Below are 14,075 nucleotides of genomic sequence, written 5' to 3'. Positions count from 1 at the left end.
AACTTGGAGTTCATTATCTTTAACTCTTTCCTTCCCACCCAGTCACTCTGTCGAGTCTTAACATACCCTCTTTTGCAATTGCTCCGCCTACACTCCCACTTTTTCATTTAATTATCACTAAGGTTTGTTAGGTGCTTGTTACCTCTTATCTTTGACTAAGTCTGTTACCTGATTTATTCATCCCCAGCCTCACCCACCCTCCAATTCATCCTGCAAAGTACTCCCAAATTAATCTTCTTAAGGAGCATATACTATCATATTCTTGTTCTAGAACCTTCAAGATTTCACCATTGTCTACTGAATTATTACCCTTTCTTCTGCAATGGAGTCCTGATCTCCCTTCCTCCCTCCTTCTCACTTTCTTCCTCCACATTTATTCCTTCCAAAAAGACAGGATGAAATACTATATAGTCATTAAAAATAACAAAATACTTCTAGATGAACAGGTATTAAAAGTTCTTAAAGATACAGTATATTACCATACATAGGAAAAAAAAGATATATATATATATATATATATATATATATATATATATATATATATATATTCATGTGTGTTTGTGTGTGCAGAGAGAGAAAAAGATGCAACAAGAAAGTGGTAACAGTGATTTCTTGCCTCTGAAGAAGGCAAAACATGGATGAGACTGGGCAATAAGCGTAGAAAGGGGTATACTGTATTTTCTGAATATTATATGATGTAAATTAATGACTTAGCGGATATGCATAGTGACCCCCATTTCAAAATGCAAAACAGTATAAAAATTATATTATCCATACTTCTACCACCAGGAATTTACGTTAACTTTTGTCTTTTGTCAAATTTGCTTCCCCACCTTTGATGGCATGTGAAAAACAATAAAACTTTATAACTAAAGTTAAAGCCCTTTTATCAAGCTGCCACTTCCCAGTTCCAACCTTGTCTTCCCTCTACCCTCTACCCAGAAGCAACCACTACTGCAAGTTTGATGTGTATCCTTCCAGCCCATTCCACCTTTTTACATACTTACATAAGCATCCATAACCAATGCATAGTTTGGGACATGCTGTTTAAGTGTGTAAAGCAGTATCTTCCCCTGTGTATAATTCTGCAACTTGCTTTTTCACTCAAAATTATGTTTTGAAAATGATCTATGCTAATATACATAGAGCCATTTCATTTTATAATATCGTTTGTTAACATTGTAACATATATGTATCATATTTTGTTCCTTTTTTCTATTCGTCCTTCCTCTTGCTATTAATGAAAGATTGGTTCTTTCCAGTTTTTTTTGCTATTATGAGCAGTGCTGCAATAAAAATCCTTTGCATGTCTCCTTAGACACTTGTACAAGAGTGGCCCTTATGTCTACATCCAGAAGTGGAACTGCTAATTCTAGTTTCAGTTTATGAGAGCCAGACAAGTTGCTGCCCAAGGTTGTGTATCATTTTACATTCTGTGAGCTCTATACAGGTATATTATTTCCCCACACCTTGACCGACCCTTAATATTGTCAGATTTTAGGGGTTTTTTTCCCCAGTTTGATGAGACAAATTTCTTTGCACTATGGCTTTTGATTTGCATTTACTAATGAAGTTGGACAAACTCTCATGTGTTTATTAGTTATTTGGATTTCTTCTTTGTGAATTAGAAGTTTATATTCTCAGGCTTCCCTGGTGGCGCAGTGGTTAAGAATCTGCCTGCCAATGCAGGGCACACGGGTTCGAGCCCTGGCCCGGAAAGATCCCACATGCCGCAGAGTAACTAAGCCTGTGCGCCACAACTACTGAGCTTGAGCTCTAGAGCCCGTAAGCCACAACTACTGAGCCCATGTGCCACAACTACTGAAGCCTGAGCACCTATAGCCCATGCTCGGCAACAAGAGAAGCCACGACAATGAGAAGCCTGCGCACGGCAATGAAGAGTAGCCCCCGCTCACCGCAACTAGAGAAAGCCCATGTGCAGCAACGAAGACCCAACACAGCCAAAAATAAATGAATAAATAAATAAATTAATTAATTTTTAAAAAGAAGTGCATATTCTTGGTCTGTTTTTTTTTTTTTTCAGTTGAGTTCTTTCATCCATTCAACACATATTTAATTCCTGCTATGTGTCAGGCATTATTATTACCCCTAAGGGAATATGTACCCCTGGTCCTCTATTAATTGCAATTTAATTTTACCTTCTGAATTAAGCATAAGATTCTGCGATCTACTAATGCCATTCATGTACTTTACTAACATGTAAATCCCTTAAATCATTTAGCAACAAATATTTGTTTACCAGTGCGTGGCGTACAAAGCAATCTAACTTCTATATTCTCATTTAATTATCATCACAACTATGTTGTGATTCATAATGGACTGTATTATGTCACCCAAGCAGTGAACTACTTCTGGATAAAATTGATAACTGAACTGAGGAATTCAGCTGGCAAGGCTGGCAGAGTTCAGAGACTTTAAAGCATCATCTTTAAACAAAGACAGTTGCGTATTACACAGCTCAGAGCACCCACACCACTTAATTATTTGAAGATAGCCAAAGATGATTTGACATGTATGAGGATTCCTGTGTATTGGTGCTTTCTGGAGTAGAATTCTTTGTGAATGTCCCAAAAGATTGGATGAATGATATACTTGGTATTTATACATTATTTGTTATATTGACACTAATAGGTAAATATGTACTTTTTTAAGGTAAATGATGCTCTCTTCTCCATTAGTGCAAAGCTTTTTTAAAGAAGGTACTCTAATCTGCTGATGCAACCAGTAAAATTCAGGCCTCATAAAGATGTGCAGAACAATATGCAGTAAACTGTAAATAATAGTTACCTCTGGAGGCTAGATCTCTGTATTGTTTGAATTTTATACAATGAACACAAATTAATTTTATAATAAAAGGATAAATTTTGTTATTTTTCTTCAAAAGAACATTATTTAACAACTTCTAGAAATCTTTGTAATATACTGTTAAGCAGAAAAAGCAGATTGTTAAGCACTATTTATAGCATCATATTGTTTTATTAAAAATTGTGCATATGTGCATGGAAAGGATAAACACTTTAATGTTAAACGTTAAGTTTTTAGTGATGGGAATCATCATTTTTGCATTCTTCTTTGTATTCTTCTGTATTTTCTCCTAATTTATTTTTTAATGAGAAAAAAGGGTAGTATTTTAAATGGGATTTTGTTTAGTAGCAAAAATAATTAATGCCTGCATTTTTGCTTTAAAATAAAGTTTTCCAGTCTTTGCCCAATCTCAGTATCCAACTGCAGAGCTAAGGTTATTTCTTACTATTTAACAATGCTCCCAGAGCTGTGTAACCATCCAGAACAGGCTTTGCTGGCTCTGCAACAGAGAGGCAGCCAGTGCCTGAAAACAACCATCTCCTGCTTGGCAGACACTTAGGTTCTGGCCCCAGCTCTTCACCAAATTGCCAGCGAGACCTTGACAGAGATCTTTCTGAGCTTCAGTTTCCTCTTCTGTAAGGTGGAGATGCTAATACCTGCCCTGCCTACTATAATGATTCTCTATGGGGAGCTAATGAAAAATATATACAAAGCAACATTGAAGGCTGTGAAGATTTATACAAATGCAAGTTGATGATGTTGTTATATAACCTCCAAGCCCAGAGAGAGAGAGACAACCGTCAACTTTCTTATGGAGACAAAGAGAGCTAACATGCTTAAAATAATCTTTCTTTAACCCCTCCCTCCTTGAACTATCACTTTGAGAAGTCAAATCTGTCAAAGCAACTATTTAATTATTATCATTAGACGATCATAAGCAAACTGTAATTCTCATGAAGACTAAAATAGAACTGACACAATACTGTTGCTATGTGTGCCCATAGCAAACACAAGGATGGGTCCGGGCTGTTAAGCCAATTGTTATCAACTCACAGAGAAAACACAACACTTTCTCAGAGAGAACAATTTCACTAAGGAGGTCATTATTATCATAGCCATTATCATCACCTTTACAATCTACACAAAATTTACAAAGCAGCCATCATTAAGCAAAATCTCAGTTAATAAAAAGGCGATTAATAAAACCATCGAATAACCACATATATGTTCCAGACTCCTTTCTTTAGTCAAAACATTTTACAAGAAAATGCAGTGATATAACAGAGTGATTTAAATGCCAGAAAAAGTAAGCATCATAAGAGCAAAAATTGCTACTCCATTCCTAGTGACCAGAACTAGGAAAATTTTTCAAATAAATTTAAAGTATTGATTATAACAATAAAATCATATATATTATAACCCTGGGGCATTGCAAGACCCTACATCATCAAAGAAAGTTTTCTCTAGAATCAATATGTTATACTAATCAAGGGTAAGAATGAAGACTTTCCACAGTGGGTGGAAGCCTTAATGCATTATCCTTCCCACTTTCCCCATTGAATCAGAAGTATTCTGAATTCTAAAAATTGACCATAAAAATTAATAAGTTCTGATTACCTGAAGGTTTCCTTGCCTTTTAAGTTAGGGTACCTCACTCAAATATTTGTTCCATGATGGAATTTCTCAGGAAATGCATGCTGATAAGAAGTCTTTTGGGAAAGTCTAACTTAGGGTTCCATCTTCCATAAAATCTACTGTGATTTTACCATCCATTATATGTACTGACCATACTTGAAATCATTCCATAGCCATAAGCATTTACTTCCTTGTACATACATCTATGTTTGCATATGAATGTCCCACTTTCCCAATTTTTCTCTAAGCTTCCTAAGGGCAGAGAACTTTCTTTTTCTCTTTATATCCCCTGGGACAAAGCAAATACAAACTTTTGATGGAAACAGTAAAGGTGAGTAAACATATAAAAAGACAAATAAATACTTAGAACCCAGCACTGGAAGTCCCCTGGACTCTAATAACACAGAAATTTTGTCAGTCACAATGAGTATTTGAAAGTTAGGACAATTTTTTTCCTGCTTTTCTTACAAATCTGTATCTTATGCCCAAAAGAACACATTAAAAGTGCTGATATTTTTACTTGAAACAATTTGAAGATAACATAATCCAATCCTTACTTAATTAATATTTTTATGCACTCTCATGTGGGGCTGCTCACAAGTCAGGCTATCTTATATTATTCCTTTGCTACTCTAAAAAGGAAAAAAAAAGGATTGCTCCTTTACTTCCGTAATTCTGCTGATGTGTGAGTACGGCACTGCCTGGCCCCCAATCAAATTTATTTTGTCTTTTGATGAGGAAACTGTCCTTTCCATGAATGCTGCCAGCAATAAAGTGACCTGTCCTAATCTATATGTTTGGATTGAGAACTTGAAAATGTAGAGTAGCTGTTATAATTATATGGATGTCATTTCTGTGACTTTGAAGTAAAAAGTAGAATAAACTGTATTCTGCATTAAAAAAAATTAATATTTTTCCTTCTCAATACTTGTTGAGCATGTGCTATGTGTCATGTAGCTTGCTGCGGTGTGAAGGCGAGAAAGAAAAGAGGAAGGATGGAATGCTAAGACAGGATTCCAGCCCTAAAGAAGTTAACAAGAGAACACTGTAAGTAATAAAAATTCAATATGACAATTTTATGTGTACAAAGGCCAACTCTGTGGAGTTGGGAGATTCATGAAAAGCCTTCCAAAGCAGGGAATATGTAACTGGGTTTTGAAGGATGAGTACTACCTTTGCTAAGGTAGTAGAGGAAATGAGCATTCTTAGCAGAAGAAACAACATGTGAGGAAGGTAAGGGATGAAGAAAAAAGCAAATATTTCTAATGGCTGGGATTAGGATGCCTGGGTGCTTGTGGCTTTCCCTCAGCACTCACATAATATGGAGCACTTATCATGAGTGCACTGACCCACTATTTTATCATGATCCAATTATCAGTGTCTTTCCCACCAGACTTGAGAGCAGGCACCAATGAGCTCTGATTTTGTTTCCAGCACCTTACATAATGCCTGGCTCATAAGGAACATCCAAAAATGTTTTGCTTTACTTTTGTTATTTATTTTATCGCACAAACACTACTCTCAAAAAATAAACATCTACACTCCATCATGATTTTAATGATCACATTTAAATTACTATTGCTACAACAGTACAATGTGTACATTTATTAGTCCCAATTGCCTTTAGAATAATTTTATCAAGTTCCCAAGAAAACAATATGCTTTAAAAAGAGATTTCATTCGATTTATGGATTAATTTGGGGAGAATCAACATACTTAGTATATTAAAATATTTAATCATCTGACAAGTGACGTCTCCTCATTTACTGATGGCTTTTAAAGTCTACTTTGTAAGTAGACTTTGTAAGTCTTTATAATTTTCATTAAATAAGCTATGTACATTTCTAGTTAAATGTATTCCATGTATTTAAATTTTGTATTTATAAATAAGATCTTTTTTATTATATTGTCTAACTAGTTGCTATTAATTTATAGGAGAGCTATTAATTTATATATTTATTTTGTAGCCTATCACCTTATTGAACTTTAGTTTTAATAGTTTTAAATTGATCCATTTGCGTTTTCTAGGTAAACAATAATATATCCACAGGTAATGATAATTTTATCTCTTCAAATTGTATATCTTGTTTCATTTTCTTATTTCATTGTGTTTTGAGTAGAAGTTATAGAACGTTGTTAAATAATAGATACTATATCTTTCGCTTGTTTCAGTCTCTAGAATTTCTCCTATTTTGCCCACTGATTTCAGATACATTTTCTTTATTGTGTTAAGGAAGTTTTCTTTTATTACTAATCTGCTATTTTATCAAGAATATATGTTAAGCTTCACCAGTTACCTTTCATCAGCTAAAGCTAAATGAATCGTTAAAGCTAAGTTGACTCGTACTTTGGAACATTTGTAACATTTGAGAACTATTAGGTGTAATTATAAGCACTTGTTCCACACTATGGAGTATCTATATTACCATAGTTCAAGATCTTGGCACGGTGGTTGTCTGCTGATGGGAAGGTACATGCTGTTTTTCCTTTAAGGGAATGTAGGAAAGTACCAGCTGTTTATTAGCGCCATAGCCAAAACTTAAAATATGATTGCCTAATTCCCACACACTCTTACCTTAGGTGAAAGCCTCTGGCATTATGTGGATTTATCCCTTTGACCTATTGATGGGGACACAGTAGGAAACAAAGGAAAGTTTCTGTCCAAGACAATCACCGGCACAGAGTAGGTACTAAATAAAATCTTTGTTGAATAAATTAATGAGTAAAAAATATTTAAGGTACAGTGGCTTTTTGGACGTAGTTTTTGGACCCCCTTTTAAAATGTCCATAATTTTTAATCGATTTAATTTTTACTTTTTAATTTAAACTTAAACATCTGTTTATGCAGAAAATAATCTACTTCATCCAAACTTTTAAGTTTTCAGCACTATTAAACTTCATAGCTTAAAAAATTACCTCCATGAAAAAGAGAAAGATTTGCAATAGCTGTTTTGCTATTATTTTCAGCTAAAGACTTATTTGATATTTCTCCCCCCACCATTTTTTTTTATTTCTAAGGGGTAGGGTCCTTAATTTAACTTTACTTATTAATTTCTAACTTTATTTGACTGTGACCAGAGAATGTAGCCTGTATGCTTTTTTGCCTTATTGAGATTATTTTTATGATCAATATTTATAAATCCTCCAAGAGTAGAGTAAATAGAGTGCATTCTCTACGGGTTATAAAGTGCAGTCAACAACTATTAGGTCTTTTATTGACAGTTAACACCCTGATGCTTTACCACCACCCCCCATTCTCTTTTGTCTGCCTGCTTCATCTAACAAAGACATGAGAGAATAACGTTTATAGAAAGAATGCTAAGTGAAAGAATGAATATAGTAGAACAAATTGATTCAGGGATATATAAACAGAAAAGGTTAAAAAGTGAAAAGCCAATTATAAGATATGTCTTTATCAGTAGGAACATTCTAAAAGCTTGATTTAATAATGTCTAACCCTCTGATATAGAATGAAATCACAAATATTTAAAATCCTGTAATCCTGCCACAACAAAAATGATATAGAGTAGTTTTTGAATGTATAAAAATAAAACTGTCAAGTAATTGATAAGTTTTTAAAAATCTAACTAAAATATGCATGCTTATCATGGGGAAATAAAAGAAGGCAAGGTGATTTAAATTCTGGCTCCATCACATAATACGAATATGTTGCCTTGAGGGAGCCATTAAACCTCCTTAGACCATTTATCTCTAAAAGGGGGTGTGCAGGTTGTTATAATAATGCTTATAAAGTACCTAACACTTGAGAAGTTCTTAAGTGCCTCCAATGAGTTGGAGCTCATATTTTCAGGAGTTAATTTTTTTTGAAGATTTACATGAATTTGACAGTGTTCTACCTTCAAATATTTTAAAGAGAAAGAAAACCTAGTATATGATACTTCCTTTGGGGAAAGACACATCTGCCAAAGGTATTATTTTGACTTCTAAAAATGAACGTGAAGATAAACAAGGACCTACTGTATAGCACAGGGAACTATATTCAATATCTTGTAATAGCCCATAATGGAAAAGAATCTGAAAAAGAATATATATATATATATATATACACACACATATGTAAATCAACACAACATTGTAAATCAACTATACTTCAGTTTTTAAAAAATGAACTTGAAACTTGCAGAAAGGTAGTATTTACTATGTTGTGATATTCAGATTAGCAGAACCATATTGCCAGGCCTTATTTATTGTTATTTTTAACTAAAATAGCGTCTTTAACTAAAACTGTATTTAGTAGAATATTCATTTATCTGTCAAAAAAACAGAGAAATCAATAAAAATACAACCATCAGCTGTAACTAGAAAGCATGTAACGTGAAAAACAAAGCAAATGCTGATGCTTTAATAAATCAAAACAGAGGTATAAACATATGTGAAAATACAATTGTAACTACCACTGAGTTCTTACCTTTGGTTGCTTAAGCAATATATCTGTATCTTCTAGAAATGCAAGTCAGTGGTATATCCTAAACAAACAGGGATATAGTGTAAATCTGAACATTGTCAAAATCGAGGTCCTAATTTTTTTAAATAATAAATATGTTGATCTTTTTCCTTTCTTTAAAGATGTACAAACGGCTAGTTTTCTTAATCATTCCCAAGGAAAGAAACAGTCCTGTGGCAGTGACAAAGGAGGATTTTCATGAGTCAGTATTGGATTTGCGGATTTATATACAGATGAAAATAACAGCAAATCACCATTATCCTTGGCTACAGCCCAAGCTCATTAATATGTGTGAGAGTTAGGAATAAAAGGGGTTTTCTCAGAACTACACCTCTTAGCAAATTTGCAAGTAAACTTAACCAAAGGTAATATTGACTGATGAATTTTATTGAAGTTATATTTTCAATTCACCCAGCGTTACAATCTGGAAAGAATTATCTAGGTTTTTACAAAGTGTGGCTAAATTTTTAAATAAAGTGCCATCATAAAAAAAACTACTGAAATACAAACAGGGTGCACTTATTTATTCATTGGTCTGTTTATTGTGTGTTTTGTGGAAGAACTGCATGTCTGAAACATAGCTGGTCAGAAATAAAATAGGATGAGTCTGAGCTTCCCTGAAAGAGTAAGTCATACTTTAGATGTGCAAAAAACATTAAGATATGCCAGTCCGTGTCTAAATGTTATTCTAATGACCTAAAAGTAAATTTCCCTCAGAATTTTTAATGAAATATTTGACAGTGTATATACTCACAAAACTTTTTTTTCTGATGTATTAGCCACCGAACAACCCAGTAACGTTTACTGCCTCAGTTAAACGGCTTCAGATTCCAGTGGGGTTAGTAAGCTCTCAAACGAGGAGATACCCAAGACGCCTGGCAAAGAAAATTAGCAGAGTACTGAGTAATTTCAGAAAATTGGCTTTTGGGTTCCAGAATTTTAAAAATAATATTTTATTTCTAGTTATAAAATAAAGCATGCTTCATAAAATTTGGACAATACAGAAAGGAAGAAAATAAAACATATATTCTAACCATTATGAGATAATCAATATTAACATTTTGGTTTATACACGTATAAATATAACTGTACCCATATAATTTTTAAATAAAGTAATTCTGATTTCATTTATTATCATTTTTATATTACTAAATATCAATCTAAAGCATCCTTTTTAAGACTGCATAATATTATATCATATTCCATTATTCCATGATTTATTGATTGATTTTCTTGTCATTGGATATTTCCTCTGGTTCATTTCAAAATGAATGTTCTTATTCTTAAATTGTTATGTACACCTGTGATTATTTACTATTTTCTTAGAAATGAGATTACTAGGTTAAAGTGTATTATCATTCCTATTACTTTAAATTTGTATTGCCAATATAATTTCCAGAAAATCTGTGTTAACCTGTTTGACTTTATAAAGTTAAATAAGTATAATTCACTTGTAATTTGTTGACTTCTTTCAATTTTTCACTCATCAATCAATATTTTACCAAATACACTATTTTGACTTAGTTTTTTGCAATCTTGTAGTTAAACACAACCCTTTAAGCTGCTAGTGTGTGTGTTTTTGATAAATCAACTCATTGTAAACTTCCTCCAAACTAACCAATGTGGCCACTTGTGTCACAATTTACCTTTATGCTAAAATGTTATTGTGTCAGTCTCATTATATTATGCTCCTCTTTAAGCAGAGTTGCATAATCTGCTTAGGAAATTAAGCCACTTGCTCTGAGTAATATTGCTGGACCTTAAACCCATCTCTATGAAATTACTTGTAAATATTTCAAAAAGCACAAAATGGTGATAAATGTTAAAATCACAGGTGTAAAGGAAAATAAGTAATGAATAGACAGACAGAGAAATTCTCAAGACAGGAAGGAATTTAATTTTTCTCAATGCTAAATAAATGATTTAAATCCCAAAACTGTGATACAGTATCTATTTCATTTTATAGAGGAGGAAATGAAGGCTGGGAGATGAAGTCATTTACTGAGGGTCACAATGGCTAGTATAGTGTCAGTTAGCTGTGATTCACACCCAGATAAGGTTGCAGATTTAGCAAATAAAAATACAATATAAGTGCATCCCAAATATTGCACAAGACAAGCTTATACTAAAAAATTATTTGACGTTCGTTTGAAATTCAAATCTAACTGGGTGTTCTGTTTTTTTATCCGGCAACCCTAAACCAAGGCCTATCTAACCCCAGAGCACCACACTGCCTTAGTGATCTGGAAGGTAAGAACATGAAAAATCAGGTCAAGTCACCCATTTTAGCAACATGTCTCTAACAGCAACAGCAAAGAGCACCATACATGAGAAACACTGTTGTTTCTCACCAACTGTAATTCAATGTCTCAGCTATAAGTTGGTCACACCTGTAAACCCTTTAGCACATTACTTGCACAGAAGTGCTCAGAACTGATAGTTTTGGTTTTGGTTTTTTTTTGATAGTTTTTATTATTACCTTTCATCTTATGTCCTTCACATCTAAGAACTTTTCTCCTTGAAATATTTTAAATGCTCCTTAATCACCTAATTGGCATTTATCATTCATGAAAGTACTCAGACCCTCTGTAGACCTCCTTAATATACTTAGTTAGATATTACTTCCTGGAAGTAAGGGTTTTCAGAAAATTATACTTGTTGTCTAAAATGAAAGACCCTTTTGTTTTTAAACTCAATGTTCACTTTACCCCTGCCTCTCTTATACCAACTATGGCCACCTGCCTTCCGGTGGCGTGGTTTCTGTGACACCATGCTAGGTTTATATGAGGAGATTTTGGAGCCACGGGCCAGGTTTGAACCTCAGCCCCACCGTTCACTAGCTCTGGGACTCGGAGCATGGTAGTGAACCTCCTGGGCCTCAGTTTCAGTTGCCATGGAATGGACATGATAATATCTTGCAGATCTGTTCTGAGGACTAAAATGAGATACAGTAATATGAAGAATTTATTACACTTCCTGAAGCATGGTAAACACTTGATAAGTGACTGTTACCATAATTTTTAAAAGACAAATAGCAGAGGTAAGCTTTATTTTACAATAATTAGTTTACCGTCATAAATTTGCATGTTTTCTTTTAAAAGTTGAAAATACATTTTCTTGGAAATTCCCTGGTGGTCCAGTGGTGAAGACTCTGTGCTTTCACTGCCGAGGGCCCGGGTTCGTTCCCTGGTTGGGGAACTAAGATCCCACAAGCCACGTGGGGCAGCCAAAAAAAAAAAAGAAAAAGAAAGAAAGGAAATACATTTTATGGTTAGGAAGTATACTAGCGTTATTTAGAGCAATCTTTTTCTAGTCTTACCTCATACACGAAAGATGTACCTAAAACAAATATACCTAAAGATAAAACAAGATGACAAGATTAGGAACTTGCTCCCACATACAGCCATGGGCTATTCATTTCATCATGGATTGCTTGTTATTTGAAACTCTCTTAAATGATTCAATGAATTAAATAAAAGAGTTGGAGCAATAATTCTAATAACGTTTCTTCCTCCTGCCAGCTTAACTCCTGGTTGACCTCATAAAACTTCATAGAACTGGCCATTATAAAATAGCTCTTCCCCCAATGAATCACACACAAACACTCAGGAAATTCTTCACCCCTTTGAATGACTCATTTGTTTTGTTTTATCTCGAATGCACCTTCTCTTACTAGCTCTCACACTTCCTTCATGCACTTTTCCCATCCAAAACTGTAAATAAGGATGAACTGAATATTTTTGATTCTTAGGATGACACTTATTAGTTGTGTAGTCTTGGAAAAATGATTTAACCTTTCTGAGCCTCACTTTCCTTATCTGTAAAATGGAAATATAAAACCTCCCTCAGTAGGTTTTTGTGAGGCAAAATGGAGCAAAATTATAGCGTATGATACAAGAGGACACAATAATGTGCTCTCTCTTCCTTTCACTTTCCTCTAAACTGGAGCTTTTCAGCATATTGCTTAGGCCTTACCTGTATTCAACATGTTGCAATTGAACTTTTGATAGCCAGGTACATGTGGCTATTAAATAACTAACAGGTAAAGATACAGAGCCATTATTTATACCTTGTTTCTAAATAATTTATTATATAATTCTAGCAGAGTGTGACCAAATGAAATAATTCATTTCTGTTGTTTTTAAATGTAAGTCTGTGTTTTCTGTGTAGAGTACATAACAATGTGAAATAATAATCCTTCAGAAAGGCATAGAACTCATTCAACATGTAATTTCCGAGCACCATACTGTGCTGGGCGCTGTTCTAAGGTCTGTGAGCACACGCAAGCCCTTTCCTTAAAGATTATACACAGGAGGGAGACAGGCAAAGGAAGAGATGCTTACAACACAGCGTGATCAAGAGCTGAGGAAGCACATACAAGGAGCCCTAAGATTTGGGGAGGAAAGGAGCTGGGTGAGAAAACTTTCAGGGGAAAATGATCTCTTTGCTGAAATGGAAGGTAAGTAGAAATGTTGTTTTATATATACAACACACATACTAGGATATTTTTCTGATTTACCCAAGTTTAAAAGGGTAAGAGTATGTTTAATTTTGTTTTGTTTTCCCCTTCAAAGTATGATTAGCTTGACCCAGTCTATCTACCAATGGATTTCTTTTCCTGGGACCTGCAGTAACCTTGACTGATAGAAAGAACAGAGCCACACTGGATTATCTGGTTAGTAGGCTACTTTTAGTCTGGTTCCCGGCCTTGCTTTGTCAGCTCCCTCTAAATCTTTATAATCCTATTTAAACTGCCTCTAACTATAGATGCTCATTGGCATGACATTGATTCTTCTGTATTTTCATTTCAAAAATTGTGTGATTCAAGGGATTCTGGCTCTTGGTCCTAAATTATTAAATATTTGATAGTCTGTCTTCCAGCACACCAAGACCTGCAGTCAGAGTGGTCAATGATGTCTCCTCAGCACTTATAACCATAACAATTAAATCTCATGTAAGTCATTGTTTAATGTCTGTCTCCCCTATGAGAACTGTAAACTCCATGAGGGCAGGGACTGTGTCTGAGTTGTTCATTACTGTATCTCCAGTGTCTAGCTCAATGCCATGCATAGTCATTCATTCAACAGATATTCACTGCCAGGCTCCCATCTAAGCACTGAGAAGTCAATAGTAGATGTAACTAAGTTCC

Source organism: Eschrichtius robustus, chromosome 4 (assembly GCF_028021215.1).
Source record: "Eschrichtius robustus isolate mEscRob2 chromosome 4, mEscRob2.pri, whole genome shotgun sequence".
Classification (NCBI taxonomy): Eukaryota; Metazoa; Chordata; class Mammalia; order Artiodactyla; family Eschrichtiidae; genus Eschrichtius; species Eschrichtius robustus.
The sequence above is the reverse complement of the archived record's forward strand: the minus strand, read 5'-3'. Positions refer to the sequence as shown.